Source organism: Leptinotarsa decemlineata, unplaced genomic scaffold (genome assembly GCF_025532065.1).
Source record: "Leptinotarsa decemlineata unplaced genomic scaffold, Ldec_3_MD MMD2_tig00000133_RagTag_RagTag, whole genome shotgun sequence".
In the NCBI taxonomy this organism is placed as follows: domain Eukaryota; kingdom Metazoa; phylum Arthropoda; class Insecta; order Coleoptera; family Chrysomelidae; genus Leptinotarsa; species Leptinotarsa decemlineata.
In genome coordinates, this window is record NW_027412542.1 from 3,529,486 (window position 1) to 3,550,838 (window position 21,353).

The window sequence follows — 21,353 nt, forward strand, 5'->3', positions numbered from 1 at the left end:
TCTTCTAGTCTATGTGATGTTGAAGGTTTTCAGAGGAGGTTCAGTTATAAAATCATCATTATCATTATACAAAAAAAAATTAAGGGCGAAACACAAGCACTACATGAAAATCCTTAAGGCGCTCTTAGAGCGGTGCCTGTGCAAAAGTTGTGATTCACATTAGATTTAAATCGCTGAAGATTGAATCCATTTTTTGAAACATTCTCAGGAAGTTTATTCCATATAAACGTCGTTCTACAAATGAAAGAGTTCTCAAACAGTGAAGTTTGAGGTGTACTGAGTTGAACCTCTAAACGATGAGTAGCCACAATTCATTGGGTATTTCTGATATGTACCGCTCTTGCTGGAATCAAATGTGCCAGGTCACTTGAACACTTTCCGTGAAAGAATCTATAGAAGAGAGACAAATCTCCAACCTTTCTTCGATGTTATAGACCAGGGGTCTCCAAACTTTGAAGCCTTCGGGCCATAATGATTTTTTCCGTTTGTTCCATGGGCCAATTTCTGCCCTTAACTATATTTCTAGACTAGGATAGTCGCAAAGTGCGTGACCTAAACAAACTTACGCTTTTTTTGCTTTTCAATTATTATTATGTATTGTGACACTTAACGACATCTTCAACTTATCACAGCAATAGTAACAATAATTAGGTAATCATTGGCTGTCGCGGGCTAGATTAATAACAGTAAATCATTGGCTGTCGCGGGCCGGATTGATGACACTGGCGGGTCGGATTTGGCCCGCGGGCCGTAGTTTGGAGACCCCTGTTATAGAATATCAAGGTTGCAAGTGATGTTCGCGTCTGCAATCAGGCGGATGGCTCTTTTCTGGATGAATTCCAGCAGCTTCAAGGTATGTTTAGGGGCCGAGCTCCATACATGAGAGCAATACTCCAAAGGAGATCTATTCTGAGCTTTATAAAGCATCAAAAGTTGCTAAGATGGGTACAGTTTTCTGATTCGGAACAGTGTTCTAAGCTTTCGAGAAGTAGTCTTTGCAATTCCAGCGACATGATTGAGCCAAGACATATTGGTGTCCAGAAAGCAAAAAGCGGAATTGTCTGACCTGACATCATATCCGGTTCAGAAACATTCATCTTTTTGGAGAAAACCGATGCCAGGGTTTTGTGGCATGCAACCTCCTGCTGCCGGTGAAGATGTGCCTTCGTAGCCGATGTCCGTAGCCAATGGAATGACGAGACAATATATTGGATTCTTGGTGTGTTTCAATAAGTCGTAGATATACAATAAAAAGAGGGTTGGAGACAATATAGATTAGAAATATCAAGCGCAGCAGTTCCTAAATCTTCATGTTTTTCGATTGTCTTATTCCAAATATGGGTGACATACGATAGAAGGTCGCTTGTTGATCTTTACTTCCGAAAGCCTTATTGATGATCGCTCAAGATGTTGAAGCCTTCAACATATTTGGGGGTATGATGGTTTATGGCTTTCTCCATGATTTTCATTTCACTGATGACAAAGCGACGGGTCAATAGTTATTTGGAAGAGTTTTCTTGCCCCTTTTGGGAATAGGCTGAACGGGAGCAATCTTCCAACAAGAAGGAAAAACCCCTTCCTTGTGAAAGTCTGCAGAATACTGGGGCGATGACGGATACTTCATCAGGACCAGACGACTTGTTGATATTGAGAAACTTTTCAACCAATCTTCAAAAAGATATGTAGATCATTCAAAAAAGTTTCTTCGGGATGCAAACTGGAAGAAAAAGCGCATCCGAAACAACTACTTCCAAACATATGTGATTACATACCTTCAAGTTGAAATCATGTTTTCCCCAAAAACTATTTTTTTTATATTCAAAGGGATTCCTATGACTAGGGTCGAATCAACTACCCATATGAAAGATTTTACGAACTGTCATCGTGACAAGTGCAAAACTGTCACTTCCGGTGACATGAAGTTGCAAAAAGAAGCTAATCAGTAGTTTTCAACAAGTGTTTTCGCCCGAAACATCGAAAAACACCTGGTTATTGATAGTTTCATATGAAAGTGATATATCATATCGATACTCTTTTCACACATTGTATAGCGTTGAAATGAATGATTTTGTTTCGATTTCATACGGATGTATTGAAAACTACGGAGGAAAAAGTAATTTTCGTGTAATTCAGTGTTTACTTATTTGGGAGTAGTTGTTCCAGATGAACTTTTGAAAAGTTTCTCATTATGTTGATGTTGTACAAGTCAGTTTTTACAATAATCCAAATCTTCTATACTCATAAATGCGAAAGTAACTCACTGTTTCTCCTAGGGAAAGGTTTTCAAAACTTCCAACTGAAGCAGGCTAAAATTTTGTATGTAGGTAGCCAGGGCGCACAAACAATAAACAAAGCATCCGGGATTCAACACCAAACAGCGCTAGTTCGACCCGTTAAGATATCATCAGTGAACAAATGAGATCAATTATCTGTATTTCTCTGTATTTATCGACTTAGTGCTTTTTAAATGTCCTGATCATACCGCTCCTGACTTTTTGTGTAGCTATTTCAAGAGTTGATTTGAAGACAACACGTTTTTGTGGTAGTATTTTTCAATCTCAACTTGATAGGTAATCTTAACTCTTTCAAGGGGGATATTCTAAGAACACTTGCTTACTGTCTATTGATTGTTACCAACACCAATTGGACCGTTGGCAAACTTCATGGATATAAGAGGTTAAACTCAGTCAGTAGTATATCCTAATTTGAAACAGTAAAGACCATGTATGGAGAATATAGTCACAAGACTATAATAATAATAATGTATTCCCCAAGAGACAAAATATTGAATTGGAGTAGTCAAGTATAGAAAAAAACATACAAGGTAGATTTAACAAGTTCACATTCACAGCTTTGGAATTTAAAGACTCGCCGTTAAAAAATCTAAACATATAAAAATGTTATATATATATGAAATATAACAGAAACATTAATGACAATATTCTTATGAGATACCTTCTGAAAATAATCCATCTGTTGAATAAAAACATCTCGTAACAAGTAATTTTTTGAGTTGCTATTTGAAAGTCAATAACGAAGAACAGTTTTTCGATACATTTCGTAATTTATTAAATGCACGTAAGCCACGTAAGCAGGAGAGCAGAAATGTACTCTATTTTTAAAGGTGATTTTGGTTCTTGAAAATATAGAGACACAATTCAGAAATATATAATGAAGGAAGTGTTAAGATTTCATCTCTCGGTACTAGGTACACTCATGATGCACCTGATAATTTTTTCTGTGCAATGAAAACTTCCTTGGCCATCTCCAGAAACAAACACCATGGCGCATACGACTCTCCACTTGCCCGTTATATACCATCAGCGGTTGAGAATGTGTAAGTACTGTTCAGAAGATAGCACTGCAAATGAAGCGCTGATATCAGACTCGAATAATGTACTTTCCAATCAAGATGTTCATCAATGCACATTCCTAAAAACTTGACATGGGTGGAAAAGGAAACTGGTTTATCAATTACAGGGAAATCGGGTTTCGTAAAAATTTTTTGACGGTTGTAATAGTGAAGATATTGTGTCTTATCCACATTGAAGAATAATGAGTTGTTATATGACCATGTAGCCAATGATCGGATCAGCTCATTACAACGTGTTCCGAGCATTTCATCAGAATGATCTGACAGAAGTACAGAGATATCATTTGCATACATTGTAACATGAACATTTTCACATAGTTTTTCAATAATATTATTATATAGTAAAAATAACGCTGGACTCAAAATAGAACCCTGTAGAACACCTACGTTGATATCAGCTAATGTAGAATTTGTAACACTCAACTCATTGCATTGTTCATTTCTCAAACATACACACTGTTTGCGATTTTTTAGAAAGCTTGTAATCCATCTAAGACTCAGCTTTTCATTTGAAAAAAAGCTGATAGCGCCCTCTCTGCTGCAAGTGATGTCACATCATTGGCTTTTTCGTCAAAAGGAACTCACATTGATTTCTATTTATGAACATTTTGCCCGATTTTGATATCTTTCCTTGTTCAAAAGTTAAGAAGAGGGGGGTCTTTCACGTCCGCACTCTACAATCGAAATACAGAGAAATGAAAAATACGATACTGCGTTACACTCTTCTGGCTCAGCATCTTTAGGCTCAACCCATACGTTATTCAAAAATCAAAGCTGCCCAAGAAATTGATCAGTTGCTTCACGATATAGTTACAAATTTTCATTTACTCCTGTAGTTCTGTACGTTCCAGAAGTTTGTGTGTGGTTCCTAACTCCTAGAATGGCATTTTCGCAACGAATTTGAGGCAAATCCCGGTAATAAAAGGGTCTTCCAACTCTCGAAACAAAACACCCGTCAGCAAATTTTGTTTATGTTCACAATTTTCGTAGGTCTCTGCCACTCGGACTGTTGTTTGGAGCATTTGTTTACAACATAAACAGCCCTTCTCGTACTCTATCATTCCCTACATTCTACAATGGTGAGGGCTCTTGAAATTCGCGCGGAACGAACGAATTATCGATTAACATCTCAAGACATGCTGACGATGTTCTGGTAATGGCTCACAGTTGATTAGTCTTCAGCCGTATAACCGAATGGTGCCACTCACAGTGTTACTAATTTCGAATCGCATTTCGAGCAAATTCCTGTTGTAATATATCTTTCTCGCAAGGTTGATTTCGGTGGAACTATCAGTTTTCGCGAGTCCAGTCTATATTGGTGATGCTTCTCGTTGGTTAGAGCGAAAAACAGACAAAAAAATGTTTTGCTTCGTCGATATTTATACCGTTTTTGACATTCAGCTGTACGAGTATCCACTTCATCAAAGTGAAAATCTGTAACTTCAGAGATCAGAAAAACTTTGATCTCACTGACTTTTCTAACGAACCTATCAATGAATTTCATTAGTTTGGACTTCCATTGTCTGATATTATATAAAATGATTTGAAATCCCTGAAAGAACAAAGAAGAATTGAAAAAGAGATGCTGAAAATAACAATTATATAAAGCAAAACAACCTGAAATGTAATGACAGTGGAATAAAATACAAGTAAAAATAAAACAGTCGAACAAAAAATTAAAAATGAAAATAAAAAATCACGAATCCAACCTCTTTCAATTGACTGAAAGAGAATATCATTAAGACTCTATTAGACCGTGCTATCGAGCTCTGTAATACGAAGGAAGGTCCAAGTATAATATCAGAACCTGCTTCAGATCTGGGAACACTATCCGTAGCAGCCTCACGAAAACCAGGTCACCAAACGCGGACTGCGATTCCAAGAATTATTGCATTTACCGGATACACTGTAAGTGTGGAAAATCAGGAATGGCAGAGCATGTTTGGACCCATCAACATTATATCGAGTGATTCCAAGCTGAGATAATACACAGGGAGGAACATTGGTTTACGAGGAAATTCAAAGAAGCCGCATACATGTTGTCCAACAACGTATTCAGCCAAGCTAGCGTAGAGATACGTGACATACGGAAACCCATAATCAAACGAAAAATGGTCAACTCCCGCCAAACGCTCATCTCTTACTAAACCGGTGAAGCGGAAAAAGGAACGCGGAGATAAGAGAAATTACTCGAATGATCCATAAATAGTCATCTTTCAGAGGAATTAGTCCAGTCATCACCCGAAGACGATTGTGGATACTAACAATCGAAACGTCGTGAAGTAACTTGGCTTGGAATCTCTAAATTTTGTTTTCATTTTAAATTTTTTGTAAAATTGTTCTATTTTTCACTTGTATTTTATTTCACTGTTTTTTAATTTTTTTCTTTAATGTAATTGTTATTTTCAGCTATTCTTTTTCAATTCTATTTTTATTAGTTCTTTCAGGGATTTCAAATCATTTTATACAGTGTGTAACTGGATAAGTGTAAAACATTCAAGGAGGTGATTCCTCATCGAAAAAAAGATAGGATCTTTCATATAAAGAAATTTCATTGGAGCATCCCTTGTTAAGATACATCCCCTTAAAGGGGGACATAAAATTTGTATAACAATTTTTTCCACAAGCACTAAAGAAGTTACAATATTGAAATTGACCTGACGTTTTGTACTACCAAAAATAAGCCAGAAATTTATTTGGTTTACCCCATGGTTGTAAGGGGTGGAAAACGCGACCCCTAAAATTCATTTCCAATGTAACGTTTTGTCTTATTATTTGTTTACCATTTAAAAATTTATTTCCGATAGCCTGTTTCATTCTGAAAAAAAAATGTCTCCTGAGTTTTTTGCCCAAAATAAACCAGTTCGCAGCAAAAAATTATTTTACGGACAACTTCAGAAATACATCGTCATAAATGCGAACTGGATTTATTGTTATTTTGTAGTTAGTACCTGTATGAAACGATCAAAGGGTAATAAACAAAATTAATTTATTAATAACAAAACACACAACATGTAGAAATCATAGTAACTATTCAATATATCTACCTTCAGACATTACGCATGCGTCTAGACGTCGGCGCATTGAGCCACGTATTCTCTCAAATATTCCTGGAGTCTCTCTGATTACCCTGCATGCATCGATGATGCGGTTTTCTTAAGTCCTCTAAAAAAAAGCCCAATTGAATCATCCCCAATAACTCCGAGCCACACGTTAAGAGAAAACTGTTCTTGATAGTTAGTTTCGACAATAGCGTGAGGGTTTTCATCAGCCCATAGTGGTAATTATGAAAATTAATAATCTCGTCTTGAGAAAAAATACATTCGTCTGTGAATTCTATCGTCTTCAGAAAGTCACAATTTCTTCTAATCGTTTCCAGCATCCAATTGCAAAATTCAAGACGGTTCGGAAAGTCTCGCGGTGCCTGTACTCGTTGCAGATGGTAAGCGTATAAGAGTTGTTCTTTTAAAATTCGAAATACCGTCATATGATCAACATTTAGCTGGAAAGCAATCTTTCTGGTACTGGTAGTAGGTTTTTCTTCAATCAAATTAAGTACTGCTTCCTCTAGCTGTGGTGTTCGTACTTCTCGATGGCGACCACAATCCTGAGTTCTTCAGTCGAATGAACCATATTCTCGTAATCGTTGATGAAGTCGAGCAAATATTCTATGTGAAGGATGCTGCCGTTGAGAAAACATTTCAGCATATCTTCTAGAAGCTTCTAATCCATTTCCCTGCGACAGACCATAAACGTAATGCATATCAGCCATTTCCTCATTTGTGTATGCCATTTTAATAACAAGTGAATTATTAAAGTAACAAAGTAAGAACAGAACAATAACACACAATTGGTATGAATTCAATTTCAAAAATTCACAAACTAATAGCGTCATACCAATTTAATTGTCACAATCGCTAATAGCGACCTACTAAAAAGATCAGTTTCGTATTTTCGCCTTTATGACGATGTATATCTGTAGTTGTTCCTAAAATAATTTTTTGCTGCGAACTGGTTTATTTTCGGCTAAAAACCTAAGAGATAATTTTTGTTCAGAATGAAACAGGCTATCGTAAACAAATGTTTGAATGGTAAACAAATGATAAGACAAAAAGTTACATTGGAAATAAATTTTAGGGGTTGCGTTTTCCACCCCTTCCTACCATGGGGTAAACCAAATAAATTTCTGGCTAAGTGTCTTTTTGGTAGTACAAAACGTCAGGTTAATTTCAGTATTGTAACTTTTTTAGTGCTTGTGAAAAAAATTGTTATACAAATTTTATGTAGCTCCTTTAAGAGGCCGTATCTTAATATGGGATGCTCCAATGAAATTTCTTTATATGAAAGATCCTATCTTTTTTTCGATGAGGAATCACTTTCCTTGAATGTTTTTCACTTATTTAGTTACACCCTGTATAATATCAGACAATGGGAACCTGAACTATTCATCATCGTTATCAATCACCTTCAAACAAACGGACAAAGAAATGTCTGTTACATACAACATACAATTCTAAAGCGTTTTTCATAAATCAAAAGTCGAAAGAACTGCTTAAACCAGAAGGGATCAATAACTTTTTTCTGATTGTTACTGATAATTTCACAATAAATAGTAGAACCCTGGTATTTCATAATTTTTCTCAAAGACAAAACACAAGCACTACAGGGAAATCCCAAAGGCGCTCTAAAAGCGGTACCTGTGCTAAATTTGCGATTTACGTTGGATTTGAATCGTTGGAAATTAGGTTCATTTAAAAAAACGTTTTCAGAAAGTTCATTACACATAAACGCAGTTCTCTAAATGGAAGAGTTCTTGAACAGTGAAGCTCGAGGAGTACTGAGTTGAACTGAACAGTCATAGTCCATCGCGAATTTTTGATATGTACTGTTTCAAAATTCGCCTGACTAGACGTTGTTGAAAAGTAATTTCCAACATTGTGGATTCTAGTGTGGTGATAGAGGTCCCTTTCTCAGAAAATCGCCTGTGGAGTGGAACGAAAAATGGTCAGCCAGTAGATATGTTTTATTATGGCTGTTGTTGCAGTTGAATCATCCGCTTGTGTTAGTGGTAGACTTGTGGACTTTGTAAAGTTTTGATTAACAACTTTAGCTACCAATCAGAAGGATCTAGACCCGTTGGGATTGGGAAGCAGTTCATCCCTGATTCTCTGACTGTGAAGGTTTTTGCTTTCATTTTTTTAGGTTTGCAGCTGTTGCGAGCATTAACAAATCTAGTTCGGTTTTCGGCACTGGGATATTTGCGCCACTGCCGGTAGGCGAGATTTTTAGAGGCGACAGCTTGCTCGCAGTCATTGTTGAACCAATGTTCACCGTAAGAAGTTAGTTCTAAGAAAAATACATCCATGGATAAATATGTGTATATGAATTTAGTGATCTTCTGTGATATTATTTCAAACCACATAATATCAAAGTTTCAGGGTTCCAGCATTTCCTCTCGTTGACAGGAGAGATCGCTTCGGATAAAATGAGATATTCTAAAGTTAAGAGACCTCGTTAATCCTTTGCTTACACAAACGTGGCTTTTGAGGGTTTTCGTTCGTAGGGGGGCACCAGTTGATTATTGGAAAAACAGATTTGTTTATTTTGGAAATTTTGACATGTCTAACTGACTACACTTACATTTAGATGTGAACGGTTTTTTATGAACATGTACACATCTTGAAAATTGTGAAACTTGCGAAAATGGGGATATCTTCAAAAATAAATTAAATTTTCACATACTGCTTTGACCATTCCGCAAGTTCTCCAGCAGATAGCCAACCAGTTTACAACCTTCTGTATCGATATGTAATGTCGGGGTGTGACAAAAATCAACCCATAACTGATTGAAAAGGGAGCTAGACCCTCTCATTGCATTTAGTTAGATCGATTGTTCAAGAATTAAATTCTTGTAACAAGCACAGTTATGAATAATATCACAAATATATTGATATCAATATGAAGTATAAGATGTTAAGTATAAATGTATGATGTATCTATGTATGATATACCTGGGATCATTATAAATCTACCTTCAGCTCGGCTCGGCTCGGCTTGCAACCCTTCAGCTCGGCTTGGCTCTAAATTCTTCGGCTCGGCTCGAAACCCATTCGGCTTTGGCTCGAATAAACAGGTACAGCTAGGCACGGCTCGGGCTCGAATACATTTCTAATAATAACTAAATATTGTAATGACATGCAATAATAGATTTTCTAAGATTGCAGACAATTTATTTAGCATTGGAGCCGACCATGTAACACTCAAGCTATAAATGAATTAATGAGTTTTGTTTCAAAATATTTATCTCAAAAGTCGTATTTTGGATCTTATCTCAAGAAGTTGTTAATCCATTCAGCCTCCAACCTCTTGGAGGAACTATTATGAACATTTTTCCCGCCATCAGCCTTATTCACGGATTCAGGGGATCTCTTCGCTATTCCCTCCATATGTCACTCCATCGTCAAAAGCCATTAGAACGAACGAATATATTTAAGCCAAACAAGTTACATTAAGAATCCCCGAAAATAGAAACGTGGCGAGTCTTACGCGGATTAGAATGCAAATAAATAGTCGCTTGCAAGAATTATTCCTCTGAGAAGTTTGGTTTTGTTTATGTTAGCGCTGTTTTAATGGTTTTGACGGCGACTGAGTAGATGAAAGATGTATCGACTAATGTTTAGAGCTGTCTCATACGAATGTGAGTTATGTTTTGAATGAGAATATGTACTTGTTTCGTATTTTTTGAATGCGCAACTGCGAATGGAGCAACTTTTATGATGACCAATACACATAGTACGAATTTTTTTCACTATATTCTTATGCTTGTTGCGTGATTTCTCCATTTCTTCTGCATCTTTTGAAGCACTAGTTAGTTTTATTCATAATCAGACATTTATACAAAACTTTGTTTTCACACCTACATTAAAAAAAGGTTTGGCCAATCGCATACATAAGCATTCCGTTTTCCGTATTCTCCGAAAGAAAGTTTACTTGCAGTATTACCTCAAATTTGGTTATCAATTGAGATATTTTGTTGATATCGTTATATTAGACCACAAAATAGATTGTGGTTTAATCACAAAAAGACCGGTTTTGCTAATATCAAAATGAAAATTGCACAATTTCTCTTTCTCTGCACCTGCTGATACCTGAAAAAAATGTGCGCCTGAATATACCTTTCGGTACATTTCAGTTACAAACACTTTCTACTTAATATTGCATAAATTAAAATATTCTACAATTTATGTTCCAGAAGTTTTTTCAGGACTGATGCTTTGGGAAAAATTGCACTTTACGGAAATTTATAAAACTGCCAAATTCAGCTTGCTGTACTGTGATAATAGCTCATTTGAGGAAAAAACTATCAGGAATTTGATTGATTAGCAACAAATTGCATGTATTTTTCATCACATTGTATAAAAATAATCAATAATCACTTCCCAGTTTTGACCTAAATTTTGAGTGCAATTTTGTAATTATTGTCGTTTTTTTCATTTGAGTGACACTTAACTTTTGTCTCTAAAAAATTCAAATTGATCTCTGTACAAAGTCTACCCAATGCGCAAATTCTGGCTCAATGAATACATATTATCTTGATATACTTACTGCACTGTCTTTCATCAGAGTTTCAGTTTCAGAGTTCAAGAAGTAGTAAATAAATATAACCAGATTGCGTGTTTGTGAATAACGTGGAATATGCAATCGATGAAAACCGCTACGATGGGATTTCTGTTGAACTTCCTACCTCTCGGCATCTGTATCTGTAGAGTAGGGAGGGTGAGTGTACGTTCACAGTACTTGGACCACATGTTGCCCATCCTCCCAAGGAGTTGTCCTGCTAGGTCATCGCCTATCCTGTCCTTTCCAGGAAGGTGGACAGGTCTCTGGGAGACATCACCTTTATATCGGCATGTGTAGGTCAAGACTCGCCAAACACACACTCTCTCTTTGACGATAACTACGGACATTCGCATAGGACATGCCTGACAGTTTCATCTTCCTGTTCACACATCCTGCATAGAGGTGTGTCCACTAGCCCCATATTGTGGGGGTGTTTGCCTAGTTGAGAGTGACCAGTCATAAATCCTACTGTTAAGCGTAGATTTTTCCTGGTCATCGCCAGATATTTCTTCGGCGCCAGCTTCCTAGGGTGATCCCGGCAAGATTGCATCCTTTAATTTCATCCCATCTCTTCAGGGATTGAGTATGTGTGACGTTTGACTAGTTCCGAAGTTGTCGAAGTCATCAGGCCATAGGTGCCACTGAAAACTAAAATTCTCAGTCCAGCCACTTCCTTGGCAAAGAGTCGACAATGCGATCACCTTTACTCCTGTCGTGCTGCCCTTCAACCCACCTCAGGATAATGTTATTATTTACCGAGGCTTTGGCTAAATTTTGATGGCACTTTAGTACTAGCCCTGAAGTAACACGTTGTCTGTTCAAGGCTAATAGAGCTTATCTGCTTTCAGTGCAAACTGTTATGTTTTTGCCAGAAATGTCTTTCCTTGTTATTTCTTTTGTGGCGATTGACATACCAGCCAGTTCTGTTTGGACCACGCAGGTATTTTTTCACATGCTCCACTTAACCCTTAGGCTTAGTGATCTGGAGTACACTCTTCATCCTGAGCCTTCTTTAGTTTTTGGGCCGTCGGTATATATGCGTATTGCATTTGTAGCATCTGACTCAGTGTTCTGTTTTATTTGTATTTTGTAGGATTCATTCAAGACACACCTGGGTTCAATTGCATCACTGGCTGCCTGCTGCAAAGGTTGCGCAGTAAGCGCTCTTTGCCATAGGCTCAGCCTCAATTGACCCATTCCTACTTCGAGTTTTACACCAGCCGTGCGCAATCGTAACATGGCCATTAACGCAACCTCCTTACCGTACAGGTCCAGAGGGGCAGACCAGTAATTAATTACATGGCCCCTGTGATGTTTAAAAAAAGCCAGTCGCTGTATTTGATATAATTTTTGGATGGCCATTGCTTGTAGAACTTTCGGTCCCCATGCAATGGCTCCGTACGTTAACATAGGTATTATTATTGAAGTGTGGATCCGCAGATGACCACACGGGATGAAAGACTCCCTGTGCGTACCACTGTCCTTCGACGTTGCTTATAAACCACATTTGCGTTCGAAAATGTTCGGCGTGAAATATCGGATAGGCTGTTCATATGTCAAGGCAACCATTTCGAGCATCTTCTGAACTGACCTCAAGCTTATTACCCCATATTATGTAGTTAAATGTCAATGTATTCAGGCAATTATTGAAAGTTCTGCCATTTTGTAGTAGTTAGGAACCGTGTTAAGAATCACACGTTGAAAGGACCTCGTTAGTCCTTAGGTCGCACAAGTTTCTCAACTTCTGAGAGTTTTCGTTCGTATGGGGGCGACAGCTGATTAACGAAAAAACAGATTTCAAACAGATTTAAACAGTTGAAAACATTATAGTCTAGGGTTGTTAAGCATTTGTCAGGAGCTTCACAAAGATGTGTCACAAGACCCCCCTTTTCCCATGGCGTCCAGTCGCCATCTTGAAAGTTTCATCTGTCAATTCCACTTCAAAATAAAGTATTCATGCATTAATTTCATTATCTCAAATTTCAATGTTTTAAGTTGACCCGTTAAAAAATAAAAAGGGGGGGAACATTAAAGAAAAGCACTGTATAACATTATCGAATAATTGAGTCGTTTTATACGGAAACAAAATAATTGATCTTTTTTGCATTCATTATATACTTTTGAGATGATATTCATTTACAAATAAAACTCATCTACGCAAATATTTGGTCATTTCCTGTTGGTGAGATTATGGAAATCAAACATTATAATATCTAACATTCTTGATTCATCTGCAAAATCACAGATTGTTATTGCTTGAACTAATAATATGGATGTCATTTCTGTGATCACCTCACCACCAATCTAATATTTACCATTATTTTCTTCTTACAGACACCTGCTAAAACCATCATATAAATAACGTTGTACAAATATACAAACACAGACTCATATACTGTTGATCAGAAATAATGATTTTGTCAATTAGTCGTCAATTTCTCATTTCTCTTTTATTTGGAGTTATTTCAGTGAAACCGCAAAGACCCCATTTCTTCTCGCGTTTCCTGTCATCGGGAACCACAAGTACAAAAATACCATTCCTTTGATAAGAGTTGGGTTAGGTAAAAATAGGCGTGAACGTGCACATAACAAAAAAACTAAGTGACATTCCTGTTCAGACTCACATCCAAAATAGATCTTAACATAAGCCATATGAGCGCAATTAAAATTTCGACAAATAAGTCACCATATATAAATAGCTATCGGCTGAATAAAGAGTACTTGAAGTAGCTTCATTTTCAAAAGTGCGTTACTAGGAGGGAATGAGTTCGATTCACTAGTACTGTCCTGTTCCAAATTTATGTTTCTGAACCAACTTTATCATTGTTTGATTTTTTTTAATAAAATTTTCATGCCTCTAAAAATGGCATATTTTTGTCTGCCTAGCAAGAATTTGAAGTACAAACTTGAAGCTTTCTTCTCTTTTCGGAGATAGGGTAACTTAAAATGCGAAATTTATACCAACAAACTAATTCAGAAACTCTATTTTGGTAATAGGAACTCATGAAATTATACTTTCTTTTTACGATCGTATACTATGGACTTTCATTTGCTCATTTCAAACATTTTCACAAAATAAAAACCACCAAAATAACGTTTTGTTGACTAAACTATGTTCTGAATAATATCGTCGCTTCACTAGAGTTTCTGTGATTATTTGTTAGCCGTAATACGAAAAGTTAAAAGTTGAGAAACGAAATGAATGTTACCGGCAGGTAACAAATTTTGAGGGTAAGAAAATAAAAAAAAAATTACAGACAGGGACTAGTCGCAAATTTCAGTTTGGGATATACGAATAATAAAAAAGGAAAAATAAATTCGAGATGAATTGAAGATGTTAAAATGGTGTTGAAGGGTTGAAAATGAATTTTTGCCATTTTTGGCAAAGTTTGAGCTCTCAGTGCCAAATTTTGTATAAAAAATATGCTGATAACTTCAAATGTTGAGAAAAAATCACAAAAATACTGAATCTTTTTGTTTTTATTTTGCTTTTCTCGCAATGCATGAAAAATTGATGAATTGTACATATTTTCATGCTGAATGAGTATGAAACTTTCAGTTTTCGAAATATTCATAATCTGAAACATCTGAAATCAAATAGCGATTTCTAACGACTCTGCATTCAATATATCTGATGACATCACGCCCCCTTTCATTAAACTTCTTCTTTGAGGCTGTTTTCTGAAAAATTAGATCCACTCAAAACATTTTTTGTCAATTTGCTTAAAATCACATGACAAAATGGGATATAATCCATTTTTCGACTAGGACCACTATTCCTTAGTTGGTGAAAATATTTACTTTTCATTTCATGAAAATATTCTATATGTTCATTATAATATTGTGGCATAAATGTCACACGGTCAAAATATCATCAGCAGAAAATCAGAAAGTTTTGAAAATTAATATTGTGAGAAAAGGTGAGAACAAAATACTTTGAAACCAGTTTTCAGTTATATGAGAGTATTGTGAGGCCATTTATTTTCAACAAAAAAATATTTTGAAATTCCTATGTTTTATGAAGATAATGAAATCATTGATTCTTATGTTAGAATAGACCTGAGACCTGCGTTGAAACTCTCTTTTTTGAAATGCAAGATGAAGAATTGAATATTTCGTCCTTATCAAGGCTGAAGTATCAATTCGGTTGAATAAAGTATAAATGTAATAAACATGTTGTATGAATCATTGGCAAAATGAATTGAAATGATGAAAATGGATAAATAATCTATGAAATGGCATTCATGATGTGTGGGTCTGACAGATGGAGATCTGGCAATATAACCAGTTATATTCATTTCAATGGAATTATGATGAAGGTGAAGAAGTGAATTCGAAAATTTCATCTTCTCACTTCACACACAATTTTCAGCTAGATAAAAAAATAGTTCCACAATATTGCCTATCTTAACTTATTTTTACAATGTGTCCTTATGTAGTAATCAGTAACTCCAATAATCTCATTTTAACAAGCTATATAGTATGCTATTTAGTATTGGTTCGTCATCGTCATTCATAATATTATTATGTTCACTTATTTCTACACTCTCATAGGCTGATTTTTCAGGGCTTCCATATTTTAAGTGTGCTATATGTTCCTTGTATCTTACTTTAATAGATATTTTTGTCTGTCCATAATATTTTGCATCGCAGTCCTTACAGTCAATTTCGTAAATTCTAGACTTTTCCGAATTCTCGACTTTGTCTTTTGGACTTCCCAAAAGGGACTATATAGAAAATATAAAATATGAAGAAAATAGGTACTACGGCTCCGCTTTGGAAGAAAATGGTTATTTGGTTACTTCACCATCTATTTTTATTCGTCCTCGGATTCAACATGGAATTACTTTTGAGTTGACTCTGATAGTTCTCTTTAGTTAAACATATTTTTCCAAAATGGGAAAATCCTGTTTGAATTCTAAATGAAAGATACGATAATGATAACACCTACCTATAACTTTGATACACTGTTTGCAACCGTTATTTCAACATCTTCAAGAGGAAGATCAGTTTGATCTTTCTCTTGAAGATGATCACTTAGTGATCGAAACACGTGTCGAGGTTTTGAAATAACGGTTTGGCGTTGGGAAAAAATTCTAGTAATATTCACTCACCTACCTATAAGGTGAAAGTAAATTGATGTTAGCTCTGCCAGTTTTCTGATAACATTTCACCCAACTTGTTTCGTACTTTTTTCAAAATGAGTGATGGTGCTCTAACTAACTGAAATCACCTTCCAGTTCTGATGTGGATGGGTAGATGTCCAATCGACATGAGGATCCTTGTTTATTTTGGATAGGCATTTTTGTCCATGCTTGCTTGTACTCAGAATAGTTGTTTGAGGACTATGGCATTTATATTTATTTCAGTTCCTGTTCACTTTTCGAAGAGAAAAAGTGTTAACTCGGGTCAGTGATTATTTCCTGATTTACTAATATAGAGTAAGCAGTTATTTGCCATTAGAGATATTTCTTTTCAGCTACGTTGTAATGCTCAATTGTCCAAATTCCAAATTAATTCACATCCGGGATTCGAAACATTCATTATTAGATTATTTCAGCCCCAATTCTCTCGGTGTTTCGGAATGAGATAATTGATGAATCAATGCTGCCAATGTCTATTGTATATTCTCGAATTGCTATACCGAATGATCTGAATTTCTGGAATTGTTTCTTCTGAACTACATCAAATATGACGAAAAAATCATTGTTTCAGATTTTATAGAATAATTACATGATGATTTGATAATAAATGTTGACTGAAATTTTGAAGAAATTGTGAAATATATTTACTCTCGACTATCTATTCAATGACTAATTCAAATCATTTTTTATGATAAACTACCTGTGGACGTCCTGGAGCTCGATATTGAAGTCTCATCGTGCTGATCCTCCCCTTTCCTTTACCAACCCTTTTTCTGTCCCCCACCCACTCCCATTTGTGGGAGATATGTAAATATTGTATAAACATTCTATACATTGGACCTTAGATTTACTATAGAGAAATAGGTAATTAAGAATTTTTCATTTGATTTTTGATAAACTAACATACAATACATCAAAATATAAAGAGACGATTGAGAGTCCTAATCACTTCATTTATGTATCGGAATGGTTCATAAAATCCGGGATCTTAGTGTCCTTTTCCAAAGCGACTTCAAGTTCGTCAAACTTTTTTTTGGCCGTTGGACGCATAGTCCATAATAGCCAGCAACTAAAGGTTTTTTTTCTCAATTTCCGAAAACAAGGGAACAGGTTTCAGGATGTTGCTTTTCACACCCAGGGGTCGATCCGGGTGACTTTGCACAGAATAGGTAGACCGCGGAAACAAAGGATTTTAAAGATGGGGACATGTGTACATAGAAATCACATCAAGTCTCCTCTACAACTTCTGGTTACAAATGTTCACGAATTTCATCATAGCATACATTACGTGTCGTTTGTTCAGTGCTTGCAAGTGCAGTATATTTAAAGGTGGTATTCGGCATTTGGGATAACTTTTTTCTAGAGTGTACTACTTTCTACGTAAAGTTTTCACACTCTTAAACCATCGAACGAGGGGAAGTAAATCATTCCCGGTGACCTCACGATACCAGCAACTCGGGCGCGCCAAATAGGGATCATAACAAAGCAGCAGTGGCCGAGTCTGCGGGAAATTAGACAAGCTCATAATTTAAACTTTAAGGCATTCGAATCAGAAGTGGCGTATCCGGAAATCCCTGCAACGAAACGGCGTCGCGGCGGATGGAAGAAATTGAGAGCTTGAGGATATGAGAGCCAGAGAGATTTTTATCGCAAAAGGAAAACTGGTTCGAGTGGATTTATTACGGAGAGATATGAGGAGCTATTCAGGATAGGCCTTGAAGGTTGAAAATGGAGAACGTTGAAAATTTCCGTGTACTTGCGTCAATATATATATATATATATATATATATATATATATATATATATATATATATATATATATATATATATATATATATTTTCCTTGTCTTATCCATAGAAACTGGGGAGTAAAAGATAAAGTGTATATTTACAAATTGTCATAATTTCAGTGACACTACAAAGATAGGAAGTAATTTAATCAGATACAAATTATTGAGTCTAGTTGTGGCTCAAGACACAGTTTAAACAACATCACTAGTCAGAAACATTTACAAACAAAACGTCCTAAAGTAATAACTTCTCATGGGAGGATGAACCGCTCGGTAACGTAATGCGTAACGGCACCAGTCTGTCTGGCTTTCCTTTCTTCCTACTCCTACTCACAGCACTAGCCATATTTTGGACAAACGATTATCTCTCCACTCTTCGCATGACTCAGTATGCAGTGTGCGATCGACATATACTGTTGACAGTAAGCATATAATGTAAAACTATCACTGCTTTTGAGAATTATTATGAAGAATTTGATGAAAGAAGAAGAAGATGGTAACCGAAACATTACAGAACCTCCTAACGAAAGGTTAGTTTAATAATATTAATACGATTTATCAATTGAAAGCATTCAACAAGTCTATCGCCGCAGCGTCTATATTTTGAATTAATATGTATCTTCAGCGTCACTGCTTCGATATGTATTCTGTATCTATATTATAGCTACCATACGCCAATTGTTACTTTTGTAGCTATAGTACCTATAATATATGTATAATTAATAAAAGATTCCATTGATAAATAAAGTTTCCTCACAATATCATATCAATCCATTAGCGCCTAGCGTAACCATAAAGTTACATCTAAAGTGTTGTGATCTTAGATGATATGTGCCGTTATTTGAGCACTCAGTTCATAGATAGCGCTAAAGATCGTTTATGAATGAATAAGCACGTGATCTTTTGGCCTTTGTATCATTCCGCTGTTTCATGTTGCATTGATGGAACGGTTTCATTTTCACTGATATTTTTTTTTGTATAAAAGTGCGATGGAGCCTAGATTTGAGTAAGTATAACTTAGTTATTAGTTCAAACCTAAATGACATTATACAAATATAACAAGTAAACGTCTGAGAGAGTATATATAGGTAGATAAACAATATTAAAAAAGATGAATGCATGTTATGAGATTGTTTACGTCATTGTAACCGTATGGTTACGCTAGGCGCTTATATTACTGTGATTTTTTCATTTCGCATTTTTTATATCAGACGAGGTTTTTCTCTCAAAAAAGCTTTAAAAATGACTTTTACTGATGAAGTTGATGTATCCGACATTTTAATAGAGCCACCAGATTGTTGAGTGCTTTCTGACGAAGATTCTGGGGACGAAGATGGTGGCGGTTTGATTGACAATTTACCTGGATGTCAGCTGAGAGCCCCTGCTTAGCTAAAACTCTCTGATGGCCACATTGGTGGATGCTGCAAATAATAGGAGAATGAAGAGATGGCCCCATTATCGAATGCAAAGCCAAAAGTTATATTATCGAGTAAAAATTTTGAATGTCCCAATCGTCATAAGATTGAATGGATTACAGGCGACTTTCTCCCGAATCAGCGTATTTTTTGTAAAACTTCATATACAAATCATAAAGACAAACATCCAGTTGAACTATTCGAGAAGTTTATTGCTGATGAAATTGTACATATTTTGGTAGAGCAATTAAGAATGTATGCTTTGTTTTTGAATCACCCGGATCCAAAAAATGTTTTGTAGCTATCCTCATTCTTAGTGATTAAAATGAACTTCCGGGAAAAAGGTTTTACTGGGATGATGATATGAGAAACGAGCTAGTTTATAATTCCATGAGACGAAATCGTTTCTTGGAAATTTGTCGTTTTATTCATTTCGCCAACAATACACAACCCGATGCAAAAGATAAAATTTGGAAATTGCGTCCAATCATGGACAAAGTAAAAAGAAATTGCTTGAAACTATTTGAATCCGAAGAACATCTCGGTTATGATGAGAGCATGGATAAATAATATGGAAGACACAGATGTAAAGTAAACAATTTATTCGGGGCAAACCGATTCGCTTCGGGTATAAGATGTGGTGTCTCAACATCCCCTCAGGTTATGTTATCGATTTCGAAATGTACCAGGGTAACAATCCTCGTCGGTGTGAACAATATGAAAACTTATTTTTCCATTAGTAGTCATGTTAGATGAACTAGTGAATGTGAAAGGACTTCATCCATATAAATTATATCTAGATAATTTATTCACTGGAATTACTTTATTTAAATTTCTTCGAGAAAATGGATATCAGGCAACCGAAACGGTCAGACATAACAGACTGCCTAAAAATATTCCTCTCCCTGCCAAAAAAACAATGGTTAGAAACACACGACGCTCTTATGAATCCATTATAGATAGAAGTGATGGTATTATAATTGTTAGGTGGGTGGAAAATAGTGTAGTGATTGTAGCTTCGACTACAAAGAAATGGCATAGAACCCGTTGCAAATGTTCGTCGTTATTCTCAAGCTGAAAAAAAATTAACAAGTAAAACGGCCAGATCTGATCTCTAAATACAATAATTATATGGGGGGACAGATCGCATGGATCAAAATATTGCTCAGTATCGAATTGGAATACGTGGTAAAAAATGGTGGTGGTTTCTTTTTACATGGACTATTGATGTATGCGTTCAGAATGCTTGGCAAATTCACCAAAAATCAGATGGAAGTATGTCTCAATTAGAGTTCCGAAGATCAATCGTTCAAACTTACCTTCAAACTCATGGTGTTCCGCCTTGAGGATCAGGAAGACCACCTATATCAATGATGTCATTATCCCTAAATTGAGTTTCCGACGCACTTCGATATGACGGCATAAATCATTTGGCGATTCTTGTTCCAAATAAGAAACGAAGACGTTGCGCGGGCGAGGGATGCCTTTCTCACGTTAGAACTATGTGCCAGAAGTGCTCTGTAGGATTATGTATTGAATATTTTATGATATTTCATATCAAATAAAACGTTAATTTTGTAATCATGTGCTATTGAATTTTTTACAAAACAGTCTCACAAACGCCTAGCGTAACCATATAGTAACACCATTTTTTAGAAAAAATACAGAAAACACTTTGATTTTCGAAAAAAAGTGTTCGGGCGCTAACGGGTTTATACATGAAATTGGAGTAATAACCTAAGCTTTTCTCGAGTTGAACAATTTCAATATCGAATAGTTCTCTCGAAATATTCATCTCTTTCAACTACCTACACAGTAGGTTCTGGTAAATTCTTGCCGAAAAATCACTACTTTCCTGGATTATACCACGCCGGATATTAAATTATATACGATAGACATTTATAGATATTTATGCAAGATACCTCACAGAGGTTAGTCTCGCAGATGTTTCTCGTTAATCCAGCAGCAGGACCATGCTGTAAATCACTTACAGACCAGTTTCAGAGTATTA

At 35.9% G+C, this 21,353-nt stretch overlaps 1 protein-coding gene across 6 annotated transcripts in view; it reads left to right on the forward strand.

The window, feature by feature from the left end:
- Positions 1 to 21,353, forward strand: part of Grip (Glutamate receptor interacting protein) — a 398,341-nt gene that overhangs the window by 19,526 nt on the left and 357,462 nt on the right. The window contains exon 1 of one of the 6 annotated variants that reach the window (XM_074172566.1): positions 18,782 to 18,933. The exons of the other annotated variants lie outside the window; for them this stretch is intronic. The gene's annotated coding sequence lies outside the window, so the exon portion shown is untranslated. Of the gene's footprint in view, positions 1 to 18,781; positions 18,934 to 21,353 lie in introns of those variants that run through there. 6 annotated transcript variants of the gene reach the window in all.